General features: G+C 44.2%; 1 protein-coding gene across 5 annotated transcripts in view; it reads left to right on the top strand.

The window, feature by feature from the left end:
- Positions 1–12,500, top strand: part of numbl (NUMB like endocytic adaptor protein) — a 52,824-nt gene that overhangs the window by 10,835 nt on the left and 29,489 nt on the right. For 3 of the 5 annotated variants that reach the window (XM_060888612.1, XM_060888611.1, XM_060888610.1), the window contains exon 1: positions 12,299–12,500. This exon is cut by the window's right edge and continues 181 nt beyond it. The exons of the other annotated variants lie outside the window; for them this stretch is intronic. The gene's annotated coding sequence lies outside the window, so the exon portion shown is untranslated. Of the gene's footprint in view, positions 1–12,298 lie in introns of those variants that run through there. 5 annotated transcript variants of the gene reach the window in all.

Here is a 12,500-nt window from a genome sequence, read left to right as displayed (position 1 = left end):
CACAAGGCAGATTATTTTAAATACAGGATTGAATTCTTTTAGTAACTCATAATGTGTCACTGCTCTGGATGTTAGAGTCGGACAAGACCATGTGAAGCTCACTTACTGCCACTGTTCAGAGCTCCTAAGCCTGGACCTTGCCTAGTGATCATGGACTCCTCTTGGCCTCCTCAGCGTCACCTCTTTTATCTACAGCTGGCCTCCTTTAGCAGGAGGAGCAAAGGGAAAGAGGGTCAGTGGAAGCAAAGCTGGTCCGACCTTCTCCAAACCAGCTGCCATAACAAAGGTCTCCAGTGAGCCTTCTAAAATGATGGCTGGCCAGAGTGTGTTTTTTTTTCTTTCCCATTTCCCCCAGTCTCCCCCTTTCTGACTCCATTGTACCCCTATAAATGTGCCCCAGCTGTTTATGTTTATTTCATTTCTCTTTTTCCTTAAAGTGACCTCCCTTATGTTGTGTGTATGTGCCGAGTGTGTATGTGCAGAGTGTGTATGTGCTAAGTGTTTATGTGCAGAGTGTGTATGTGCAGAGTGTGTATGTGCCGAGTGTGTATGTGCCAAGTGTGTATGTGCCGAGTGCGTATGTGCAGAGTGTGTATGTGCCGAGTGTGTATGTGCCGAGTGTGTATGTGCCAAGTGTGTATGTGCCGAGTGTGTATGTGCAGAGTGTGTATGTGTAGAGTGTGTATGTGCAGAGTGTGTATGTGCAGAGTGTGTATGTGCTAAGTGTGTATGTGCTAAGTGTGTATGTGCTAAGTGTGTATGTGCTAAGTGTGTATGTGCTAAGTGTGTATGTGCCGAGTGTGTATGTGCAGAGTGTGTATGTGCCGAGTGTGTATGTGCCGATTGTGTATGTGCAGAGTGTGTATGTGCTAAGTGTGTATGTGCCGAGTGTGTATGTGCCGAGTGTGTATGTGCAGAGTGTGTATGTGCTAAGTGTGTATGTGCCGAGTGTGTATGTGCTAAGTGTGTATGTGCTAAGTGTGTATGTGCTAAGTGTGTATGTGCTAAGTGTGTATGTGCAGAGTGTGTATGTGCAGAGTGTGTATGTGCAGAGTGTGTATGTGCAGAGTGTGTATGTGCCGAGTGTGTATGTGCCGAGTGTGTATGTGCAGAGTGTGTATGTGCAGAGTGTGTATGTGCAGAGTGTGTATGTGCTAAGTGTGTATGTGTAGAGTGTGTATGTAGAGTGTGTATGTGCAGAGTGTGTATGTGCAGTGTGTGTATGTGTAGAGTGTGTATGTAGAGTGTGTATGTGCAGAGTGTGTATGTGCAGTGTGTGTATGTGCAGAGTGTGTATGTGCAGAGTGTGTATGTGTAGAGTGTGTATGTGCCGAGTGTGTATGTGCCGAGTGTGTATGTGCAGAGTGTGTATGTGCAGAGTGTGTATGTGTAGAGTGTGTATGTAGAGTGTGTATGTGCTAAGTGTGTATGTGCAGAGTGTGTATGTGCAGAGTGTGTATGTGCCGAGTGTGTATGTGCAGAGTGTGTATGTGCAGAGTGTGTATGTGCAGAGTGTGTATGTGCAGAGTGTGTATGTGCAGAGTGTGTATGTGCCGAGTGTGTATGTGCCGAGTGTGTATGTGCCGAGTGTGTATGTGCCGAGTGTGTATGTGCAGAGTGTGTATGTGCCGAGTGTGTATGTGCAGAGTGTGTATGTGCCGAGTGTGTATGTGCAGAGTGTGTATGTGTAGAGTGTGTATGTGCAGAGTGTGTATGTGCAGTGTGTATGTGTAGAGTGTGTATGTGCAGTTTGTGTATGTGCAGAGTGTGTATGTGTAGAGTGTGTATGTGCAGAGTGTGTATGTGCCGAGTGTGTATGTGCAGAGTGTGTATGTGTAGAGTGTGTATGTGCAGTTTGTGTATGTGCAGAGTGTGTATGTGTAGAGTGTGTATGTGCAGAGTGTGTATGTGCAGAGTGTGTATGTGCAGAGTGTGTATGTGCAGAGTGTGTATGTGTAGAGTGTGTATGTGTAGAGTGTGTATGTGCCGAGTGTGTATGTGCAGAGTGTGTATGTGCAGAGTGTGTATGTGCCGAGTGTGTATGTGCAGAGTGTGTATGTGCAGAGTGTGTATGTGTAGAGTGTGTATGTGCCGAGTGTGTATGTGCAGAGTGTGTATGTGTAGAGTGTGTATGTGCCGAGTGTGTATGTGCAGAGTGTGTATGTGTAGAGTGTGTATGTGCTAAGTGTGTATGTGCAGAGTGTGTATGTGCCGAGTGTGTATGTGCAGAGTGTGTATGTGTAGAGTGTGTATGTGCCGAGTGTGTATGTGTAGAGTGTGTATGTAGAGTGTGTATGTGTAGAGTGTGTATGTGTAGAGTGTGTATGTGTAGAGTGTGTATGTGTAGAGTGTGTATGTGTAGAGTGTGTATGTGCAGAGTGTGTATGTGTAGAGTGTGTATGTGCAGAGTGTGTATGTGCAGAGTGTGTATGTGCAGAGTGTGTATGTGCAGAGTGTGTATGTGTAGAGTGTGTATGTAGAGTGTGTATGTGCAGAGTGTGTATGTGCAGTGTGTGTATGTGTAGAGTGTGTATGTGTAGAGTGTGTATGTGCCGAGTGTGTATGTGCCGAGTGTGTATGTGCCGATTGTGTATGTGCAGAGTGTGTATGTGCTAAGTGTGTATGTGCCGAGTGTGTATGTGCCGAGTGTGTATGTGCAGAGTGTGTATGTGCAGAGTGTGTATGTGCAGAGTGTGTATGTGCTAAGTGTGTATGTGCAGAGTGTGTATGTGCAGTGTGTGTATGTGCAGAGTGTGTATGTGCAGAGTGTGTATGTGCAGAGTGTGTATGTGCAGAGTGTGTATGTGCAGAGTGTGTATGTGCAGAGTGTGTATGTGCTGAGTGTGTATGTGCAGAGTGTGTATGTGCAGAGTGTGTATGTGCCGAGTGTGTATGTGCAGAGTGTGTATGTGCAGAGTGTGTATGTGCAGAGTGTGTATGTGCAGAGTGTGTATGTGCAGAGTGTGTATGTGCAGAGTGTGTATGTGCAGAGTGTGTATGTGCAGAGTGTGTATGTGCAGAGTGTGTATGTGCAGAGTGTGTATGTGCCGAGTGTGTATGTGCCGAGTGTGTATGTGCCGAGTGTGTATGTGCAGAGTGTGTATGTGCCGAGTGTGTATGTGCCGAGTGTGTATGTGCCGAGTGTGTATGTGCAGAGTGTGTATGTGCAGAGTGTGTATGTGCAGAGTGTGTATGTGCAGAGTGTGTATGTGCAGAGTGTGTATGTGCAGAGTGTGTATGTGCAGAGTGTGTATGTGCAGAGTGTGTATGTGCAGAGTGTGTATGTGCAGAGTGTGTATGTGCAGAGTGTGTATGTGCAGAGTGTGTATGTGCAGAGTGTGTATGTGCAGAGTGTGTATGTGCAGAGTGTGTATGTGCCGAGTGTGTATGTGCAGAGTGTGTATGTGCAGAGTGTGTATGTGCAGAGTGTGTATGTGCAGAGTGTGTATGTGCAGAGTGTGTATGTGCAGAGTGTGTATGTGCAGAGTGTGTATGTGCAGAGTGTGTATGTGCAGAGTGTGTATGTGCCGAGTGTGTATGTGCAGAGTGTGTATGTGCCGAGTGTGTATGTGCAGAGTGTGTATGTGTAGAGTGTGTATGTGCCGAGTGTGTATGTGTAGAGTGTGTATGTAGAGTGTGTATGTGTAGAGTGTGTATGTGTAGAGTGTGTATGTGTAGAGTGTGTATGTGTAGAGTGTGTATGTGTAGAGTGTGTATGTGCAGAGTGTGTATGTGTAGAGTGTGTATGTGCAGAGTGTGTATGTGCAGAGTGTGTATGTGCAGAGTGTGTATGTGCAGAGTGTGTATGTAGAGTGTGTATGTGCAGAGTGTGTATGTGCAGTGTGTGTATGTGTAGAGTGTGTATGTGTAGAGTGTGTATGTGCCGAGTGTGTATGTGCAGAGTGTGTATGTGCAGAGTGTGTATGTAGAGTGTGTATGTGCCGAGTGTGTATGTGCAGAGTGTGTATGTGCTAAGTGTGTATGTGCAGAGTGTGTATGTGCAGAGTGTGTATGTGCCGAGTGTGTATGTGCAGAGTGTGTATGTGCTAAGTGTGTATGTGCAGAGTGTGTATGTGCAGAGTGTGTATGTGTGTATGTGCAGTGTGTATGTGCAGAGTGTGTATGTGCCACACCCTGTTATACAGGAGCGAAATGATATGCGGTGAAAGCGAAAGTTCTTTAAATCTATTATTAATTTTTAGAATTCAAACGTGATCTAATAACACCTTCAGTGTTCATGCACTCGTCTTTTCATAGCCGTAAGTCAGATCTCTGCTGCATGAGTGAAACTCTGAGTCCAACATTTTCTGTCTCTGCTAATCAAATTTTTCATTAATTGCTGGAAAATGGTGAGAGAGAAAAGAAGCAAACCTGACCAGTGTAATTCCACTCACGATTCCAGTCGTTGTGTGATGTCATCACGGCAGAGACCAGGATCACTGAAGACATGACACAACAGAAACATATCTACATGTGCTTCTGGGTGGAGTTTTTCTATAAGACCATGGGACCCAACACTGTATCACGGCTGATGCAAATCTGGAATCAGAAGGTCGTGGCTTCATATCGGTCTGATACCACATGGTTCCTTTCTTTCCTATTATTCCACCAGTCAGAAGCAGCACGTGCCTTTCTATTCACAGTGACTGGGACATGGATGAGTGCAGTGGAGGGGTGAGGGATGAGGGGTGGAGGGGCTAGACATGCCTTTGTGCTCCTTCCCATTGTGGCCACCACACACTCCTGCTTGACAGACACGCGTGCTGACAAAAGCGAGTGGAGCAAAGCATTGTCGGTTATTTTGCTGGAGGTTGGGTGCGGGGTTGGTGGGGGTTTAGTGGGGGTTTGGTGAAAAGATGAGATGCAGTCACCATCTGTGATTAATGCTTTAATCCCCTCACACCCACCCAACAACCTTCCCCTCGTTCAGTCTCCGCTTTTGTCTCGACACACTTTCTGGTATAGTGCCATTGTTTTGCTTGGCCTTCGAAATGTTCCTGAAAGTGCTCCCAGAGGGGTCCGGCCCCTTCCCCTGCCCCTTCCCCTGCCCCTGCTCCTGCCCCTGCTCCTGCCCCTGCTCCTGCTCACCATATTCCACTCCTGTTCCTTTTCATGCTTTTGTTTGCAAGGAAAGTTTGGTGACCTCAGGAAGCCTCTTTGCCCTAGTCAATGATACCGATCGTGCTTTGAGAGCGCCGTCTTTGTTTTAACGTGGCTCCGCCGACACACTCGTGCTGAAAGTCGAGCCAGAAGGCCGGCACACGTTCTCGTCTTTATGCCTGTTTAAACCTTACAGACAGCTGGCCTCCAAACGCCCGACGTTCATCACAGCTCTCCTGCTTTAGTACGGATCAATATGTCTCCAATATCTTCACCATGAACAGGATCCATTAGATAAAATGTACAGATAGAAGCTCTCATCACATCCCAGTCAGTTGGCCGTAAATAACCCCAGATGTTCAGGTGTGTTAAAGCAGCGTTCAGGGTGTTTGCTGTAGATTGATTATTACGTTAGATTTTGGTGTTTATTTTCAGGTGAAAAGATTTTTGGCCACTTGAGTTGCTAATGGCTTGCTGAAATATAGGTGCTGTCAGACGGCACAATTCCGGTACTTCCTGGTGACTTGCAGGCTCTTTGGAAGGATCTTAAAAGCTCTATTGATTTTGTTGAACCTTTCTTGCCTCTCACATTGGATGGGAAATGGCGCCCGTATAAGGCGGGTTTATATATACTGATTTACTGAAAACTTTTATGACGCTGTAACCCAAGCGGAAAGGATAAGTAATGTGTTTGTGATGCATTTCAGGAGGCTCCACTACAGCAGTATTATGTTGCCATAACCTAACACACACCAACCCAAATGCAACACAGTGTAGAACATCTGCAGACGAGGTCAGGACACAGAGCTCGATCTACTGCATTAGGGAACGTTTGCTCATCTGCTCCGTACATGAAATAAGCAAAGTCTTTGTGTATCCTTGGCATAAATCCTGCCAGAGCTCAGTAATGGGTTCCCCAGTTGTTTGGTGTGTCTCTCTTTTGCGTAGTGACGTTTAACATGTCACCACTTGGCCCAAAGCAGCTGTCCCTCTCCATTAGCATGACAAAGCTGTTCGCTCTGCCGCTCGCACCGGACGCCACGACACGTCAAGAAGGAGCCATGTGGCAGGTCCCAGAGTTCTGTGGGCCATCTGTGGGCTTGCACTCGTTTTCTCTCCCTCTCACGTGTGCTGCTGGAGTGTAGTTACAGGCATCAGACAACAGAATACAAGAACTGTCTGAACACGATGGTCTCTGACGAGCTTAACACCCAAATAAAGATGCTGTAACACATACGGTTGTATATTACACTATTCTGTTAGATTGACTCTGCTGTTCTGTTGTTGTTGTTGTTCTGCAGAAAATTTAACCACGTTTATAATCCTTAATATCAGATACATGAGGAATGTAGAGTGTCTGTATTAGGGTTGCAAAGGGGTGGAAAGTTTAAAAGGGGTGGAAAAGGGGTGGAAACTTAATCTGGGGAATTCTGGGAATATTCCAAATTGGAAACTTTACGGGAATTTAATTAGAATTTATGGGAATTATTTGGAAATACAGGGAAATGTATATAAACTATATCATATACAAAGATAAATAAACATGTTGTTTGGTCATAAGCAGACACACACGTCAGGTTATACACATTTTAATAATGACGACTTGACTGATTTAATTGTAAGTAGAACTTTAATTGATTCTTTCATTGAGTAACACAAAAACATAATAAACATTATTACGCTTGTAATAAACATCATAAACTTGATAATTGTAATAAACATTATTTTGTAGAGGATTTTTTTATTTCAGGGGGAGTGAGTGTGGGGGGGAGGGGGAGGGTCATCAAATTATCTGTGTATGTGTAACACTCCTAATTTACTGCTTATTAAGAGTTCGTAAAGTAGTTATTAAGTTTAGGTACTGGGTACAATTAAGAATGTAGAATAAGGTCATGCAGAATAAGGCATTAATATGAGCTTAATAAGCACTAATAAAGAGCCAATATTCTATTAATATTCATGCTAATAAGCAACTATTTAAATGACCCTAAAATAAAGTGTTACTGTGCATGTTATGGAAGAATGTAAGTACCTGCAGGGGGTTTGGCCTCAATGGCCCTCCAGTAAGCAGTGTGCTGTGTGTAAGTGACCGAGGGACGCAGGGGACAAATTCAACTTAAAGTGCATTAAATCTTATTGTTTTTTAACTACATTTAAGTTCCTTGTTATAGGAAACTCTGCATTTTTTAAAAATTCCCAGTTTATTCCTTTATATATTCCCGTTAATTCCCATGGAATGTTTCCAGCCTTGAAAATTCCCAGACATTTGCAACCCTAGTCTAATACAGCCACCTTCAGGTAACATGTACACACTATACACACTATACACACTATACACACTATACACACTATACACACTGTACACACTATACACACTATACACACTGTACACACTATACACACTATACACACTATACACACTATACACACTGTACACACTATACACACTATACACACTGTACACACTATACACACTGTACACACTATACACACTGTACACACTATACACACTGTACACACTATACACACTATACACACTATACACACTGTACACACTATACACACTATACACAATGTACACACTGTACACTGTACATACTATACACACTGTACACACTATACACACTATACACACTGTACACACTATACACACTGTACACACTATACACACTATACACACTATACACACTGTACACACTGTACACACTATACACACTATACACACTGTACACACTGTACACACTATACACACTGTACACACTATACATACTATACACACTATACACACTATACACACTGTACACACTGTACACACTATACACACTGTACACACTGTACATACTGTACACACTGTACACACTATACACACTGTACATACTATACACACTATACACACTGTACACACTGTACACACTATACACACTGTACACACTGTACACACTATACACACTGTACACACTATACACACTATACACACTGTACACACTGTACACACTATACACACTGTACACACTGTACATACTGTACACACTGTACATACTATACACACTATACACACTATACACACTGTACACACTGTACACACTATACACACTGTACACACTGTACATACTGTACACACTGTACACACTATACACACTGTACATACTATACACACTATACACACTGTACACACTGTACACACTATACACACTGTACACACTGTACACACTATACACACTGTACATACTGTACATACTATACACACTGTACACACTATACACACTATACACACTATACACACTATACACACTGTACATACTATACACACTATACACACTGTACATACTGTACACACTGTACATACTATACACACTATACACACTGTACACACTGTACACTGTACATACTATACACACTGTACACACTATACATAGTATACATACTGTACACACTGTACATACTGTACACACTGTACACACTATACACACTGTACATACTGTACACACTGTACACACTGTACACTGTACATACTATACACACTGTACACACTGTACACTGTACATACTATACACACTGTACACACTATACATAGTATACATACTGTACACACTGTACATACTGTACACACTGTACACACTATACACACTGTACATACTGTACATACTGTACACACTATACATAGTATACATACTGTACACACTGTACATACTGTACACACTGTACACACTATACACACTGTACATACTGTACATACTGTACACACTATACACACTGTACACACTGTACACACTACATACTATACATACTGTACACACTGTACACACTATACACACTGTACATACTGTACACACTATACACACTGTACATACTGTACATACTGTACACACTGTACACACTATACACACTGTACATACTATACACACTGTACACACTATACACACTGTACATACTGTACACACTATACACACTGTACATACTGTACACACTATACACACTGTACACTGTACATACTATACACACTGTACATACTGTACACAATGTACACTGTACACACTGTACACACTATACACACTGTACACACTGTACACACTGTACACACACATACTGTACATGTAAATCTCATGCTACATAAGAGAACACTGCATGATTGTGTCTTTGTGAGTTAATGATGAATAAATGCATCAAGTTTTAAAAGTCTGCACTCAGAGCCATGAAGCAGTGACGCTGCTCACATGTCGACGTCTCCTTCAACTGAGACACAGCCACAAAACCCCTGATAGCAGTGGTTGCTATGGGAGCTGGTTGCCATGTGGTGCAGGGGAGGATGTGTGTGTGTGTGTGTGGTCTTTGGGGGTGGTTGTTGTTGACACCAGAGTGACGGACTTCCGACTGGTGCTCTCCTGCTCTCCTGCTCTCCTGCTAGTGGGACACATGGTGAGAGTTGTACAGAGGAGAAACACCACTGCACACATCACATCACACTTCTCTGGTGTTCACAATCATAATTCATACAACAGCTGGACATACAGACAGGATGGTGCAGATCTGAGAGGATCATATTCTCAGGAGAACAGATGAAGTGTGTTAGATCACACCAGGATTGTGTGAGTGCTCGTTATTGTGTGGTGAGACAGTCGGTCAGTGTGGACGTGTTTGTGTCCGTATGAGCTGTGAGATGGAGGAGAGCTTCATGGTGATGGAGCCGAATACAGTCCTGAGAGAGAACGAGGGATGATCCAGTGTACATTAGGCAACCAGTACTCTCTCTCTCTCTCTCTCTCTCTCTCTCTCTCTCTCTGTCTCTCTCCCTCTCTCTCTCTCTCTCTCTGTCTCTCTCACACACACACACTCTCTCCCTCTCTCTCTCTCTCTCTCTCTCTCTCACACACACACACACGCACTCTCTCCCTCTCTCTCTGTCTCTCTCCCTCTCTCTCTCTCTCTCTCTGTCTCTGTCTCTCTCTCTTTGTCTCTCTCTCTCCCCCTCTCTCTCTCTGTCTCTCTCACACACACACTCTCTCTCTCTCTCTCTCTCTCTCTCTCTCTCTCTCTCTCTCTCTCTCTCTCTCTCACACTCTCTGTCTCTCCCTCCCTCTCTCTCCCTCTCTCTCTATCTCTCTCTCTCTCTCCCTCTCTCTGTCTCTCTCTCTCTGTCTCTCTCTCTCTCTCTCTCTCTCTCACACACACACACACTCTCTCCCTCTCTCTCTGTCTCTCTCCCTCTCTCTCTCTCTGTCTCTGTCTCTCTCTCTTTGTCTCTCTCTCTCCCCCTCTCTCTCTCTGTCTCTCTCACACACACACTCTCTCTCTCTCACTCTCTCTCTCTCTCTCTCTCTCTCTCTCTCTCTCTATCTCTCTCTCACACTCTCTGTCTCTCCCTCCCTCTCTCTCTCTCTCTCTCTGTCTCTCTCTCTCTCTCTCTCTCTCTCGCTCTCCTGCTCTATCTCCCTCTCTTTCTCTCTCTCTCAGCAGAATGAAAGGATGATCTGTTTAGGAATTCTTGTCAGAAAGACTTATTAAGACATAAATAGTGTGTGATAAACTTTATTGTTTGTACCAGAGCACAGCTGGATTCTCCAATCTGAAGGTCAACATTAAAATGAATGATATGTTTATATTAATGCTTATTGTTCCCATAGTAACAGCTACATGAGGGCAGAAACCCCACAGAGGCTAATAATAATAATAATAATAATAATAATAATAATAATAATAATAATAAAGAAAGATACCAGAGAAGAAGTTTCCATGTCTGAGTAACATCTATAATCTCTATGCTGATGTTCTTCACATTACATTTAAGGCATTCTGTTGACTGTTCTGTAGAGTTTGAGGCTTCTATAGAAGTTGTGTCTGATTCCCTGACAGATCAGCCCACAGTTCCCAGTTACTGTAAGTGAATGACATCACATAGCGAGGGCTTTTATCATATATCCACAAAGCATTTTTCCCAGTTTAATTGAACCCATCTGTGGCCTGTGCCTTTATTTTGGAATCGTGTCAAAGCTTGCGTGAGTTTGCACGGCTGTAATTGTGTTTATTTCATTCTTCCCTGGATCTGTCACAGAAGAACAAAAGGAGTAAAAACTGGCAGAGATTTTTATTAAACTAAAAGACCTGAGAGTGTGTGTAGTGTACGGGGTCGTTCGTGTGTGTGTGTGTGTGTGTGTGTGTGTGTGTGTGTGTGTGTGTGTGTGTATCTACGTCCCATCTGCTCACTGACTCTGGGCAACGAGGCATCGAGGACACAGTGAATCTGGTTAATTGTCCATATGAGCACAATGAAGCGTCTCTGCTGGTGGCCTCGCATTTGGGTCAGGAGAGAAACTGGGACGGAACGCCGTCAATCCGCCGCCTCCGCTGCTCCGTCTCGACAGGATTCAGTTAGCAAGACGAGATGATCCTCCTCTCAGCGTCCTTCATCATGAAACTCACATGAAAGTCCACATACACGTCAAAGCGAACGTTAGCTCAGTGCATTCGGGATTCTCTATAAGACTCTATAAGATAAGCATGAGCAGGAGCGGCTTTAAGGAGTGTCTTTGTGGTGTCGTGGGTGGTGTCATGGGTGGTGTTTGTCCCTCACAGCTCTAAGGTTCTCAGGTGTAGCTCAGGTGTAGAGAGCTCGTGTTCTCCTACTGCGAGTTTCCTTTGGGTTCCACCCACATTTCATGGCAGGACGTGTTTGGAGGTGTGAATATGAACTGAACTGGCAACCCATCCAGGGTGTATTCCCACCTCATTCCTAGTGTTCTTGGAATATGTCCCATGTGGTGGACTGGTGTCCAATCCAGGGTGTGTTGTCATGTATTCAGCATTCCTGGGATGGGCTCTTGATCCACCACAATCCTGAACCCAGGATAAAGCCAGTGCTGAAGCTGCATGAAGATTAATATGCTTATGTTTGGCTGCATTAGCAATGCATCGTATCAGACTGCTCTGGGGATTTTTTTATTTAATTTTGGTTTGTTGCATCGCAGCGGCATTCCGATGCGCATTTATCCGTTAGATCCTCGGAATTGTTTACTTCATCCATCATGGCATGTGGAGCATTTATGAGTGTGCTTCTGCAGCTGTGCAAAGAAAACAGAGGGAATGTGAGATTCGGAGCTTAGAGCTGAGGCTGAGAGCTGGGTACAGAGAGACGTGTGCTGTCGTTCTGAGAGACGGACGGAGTGAAGGAAAGAGATAACAACGCAGACGAGAACTGTGTCATTACTGTCGCCAGATTTATCACCTTCTCACTCCTCCCTCATTCTCTCTCTCTCTCTCTCTCTCTCTTTCACACACACACACACACTCACACCAGCTCTTAACACATACGTGTTGTGAAGAACCGAGCGGTTGATCCGTTCTCCTGAGGTGTGTGGGCGAGGACTCACGTGCTGATGGGGAGGAACACGTGTGTCTTTGTCGCC

This window comes from Tachysurus vachellii, chromosome 15 (genome assembly GCF_030014155.1).
Source record: "Tachysurus vachellii isolate PV-2020 chromosome 15, HZAU_Pvac_v1, whole genome shotgun sequence".
Lineage (NCBI taxonomy): Eukaryota > Metazoa > Chordata > Actinopteri > Siluriformes > Bagridae > Tachysurus > Tachysurus vachellii.
Note: the sequence above shows the minus strand (reverse complement) of the source record. Positions and strands in the feature narration are given on the sequence as shown.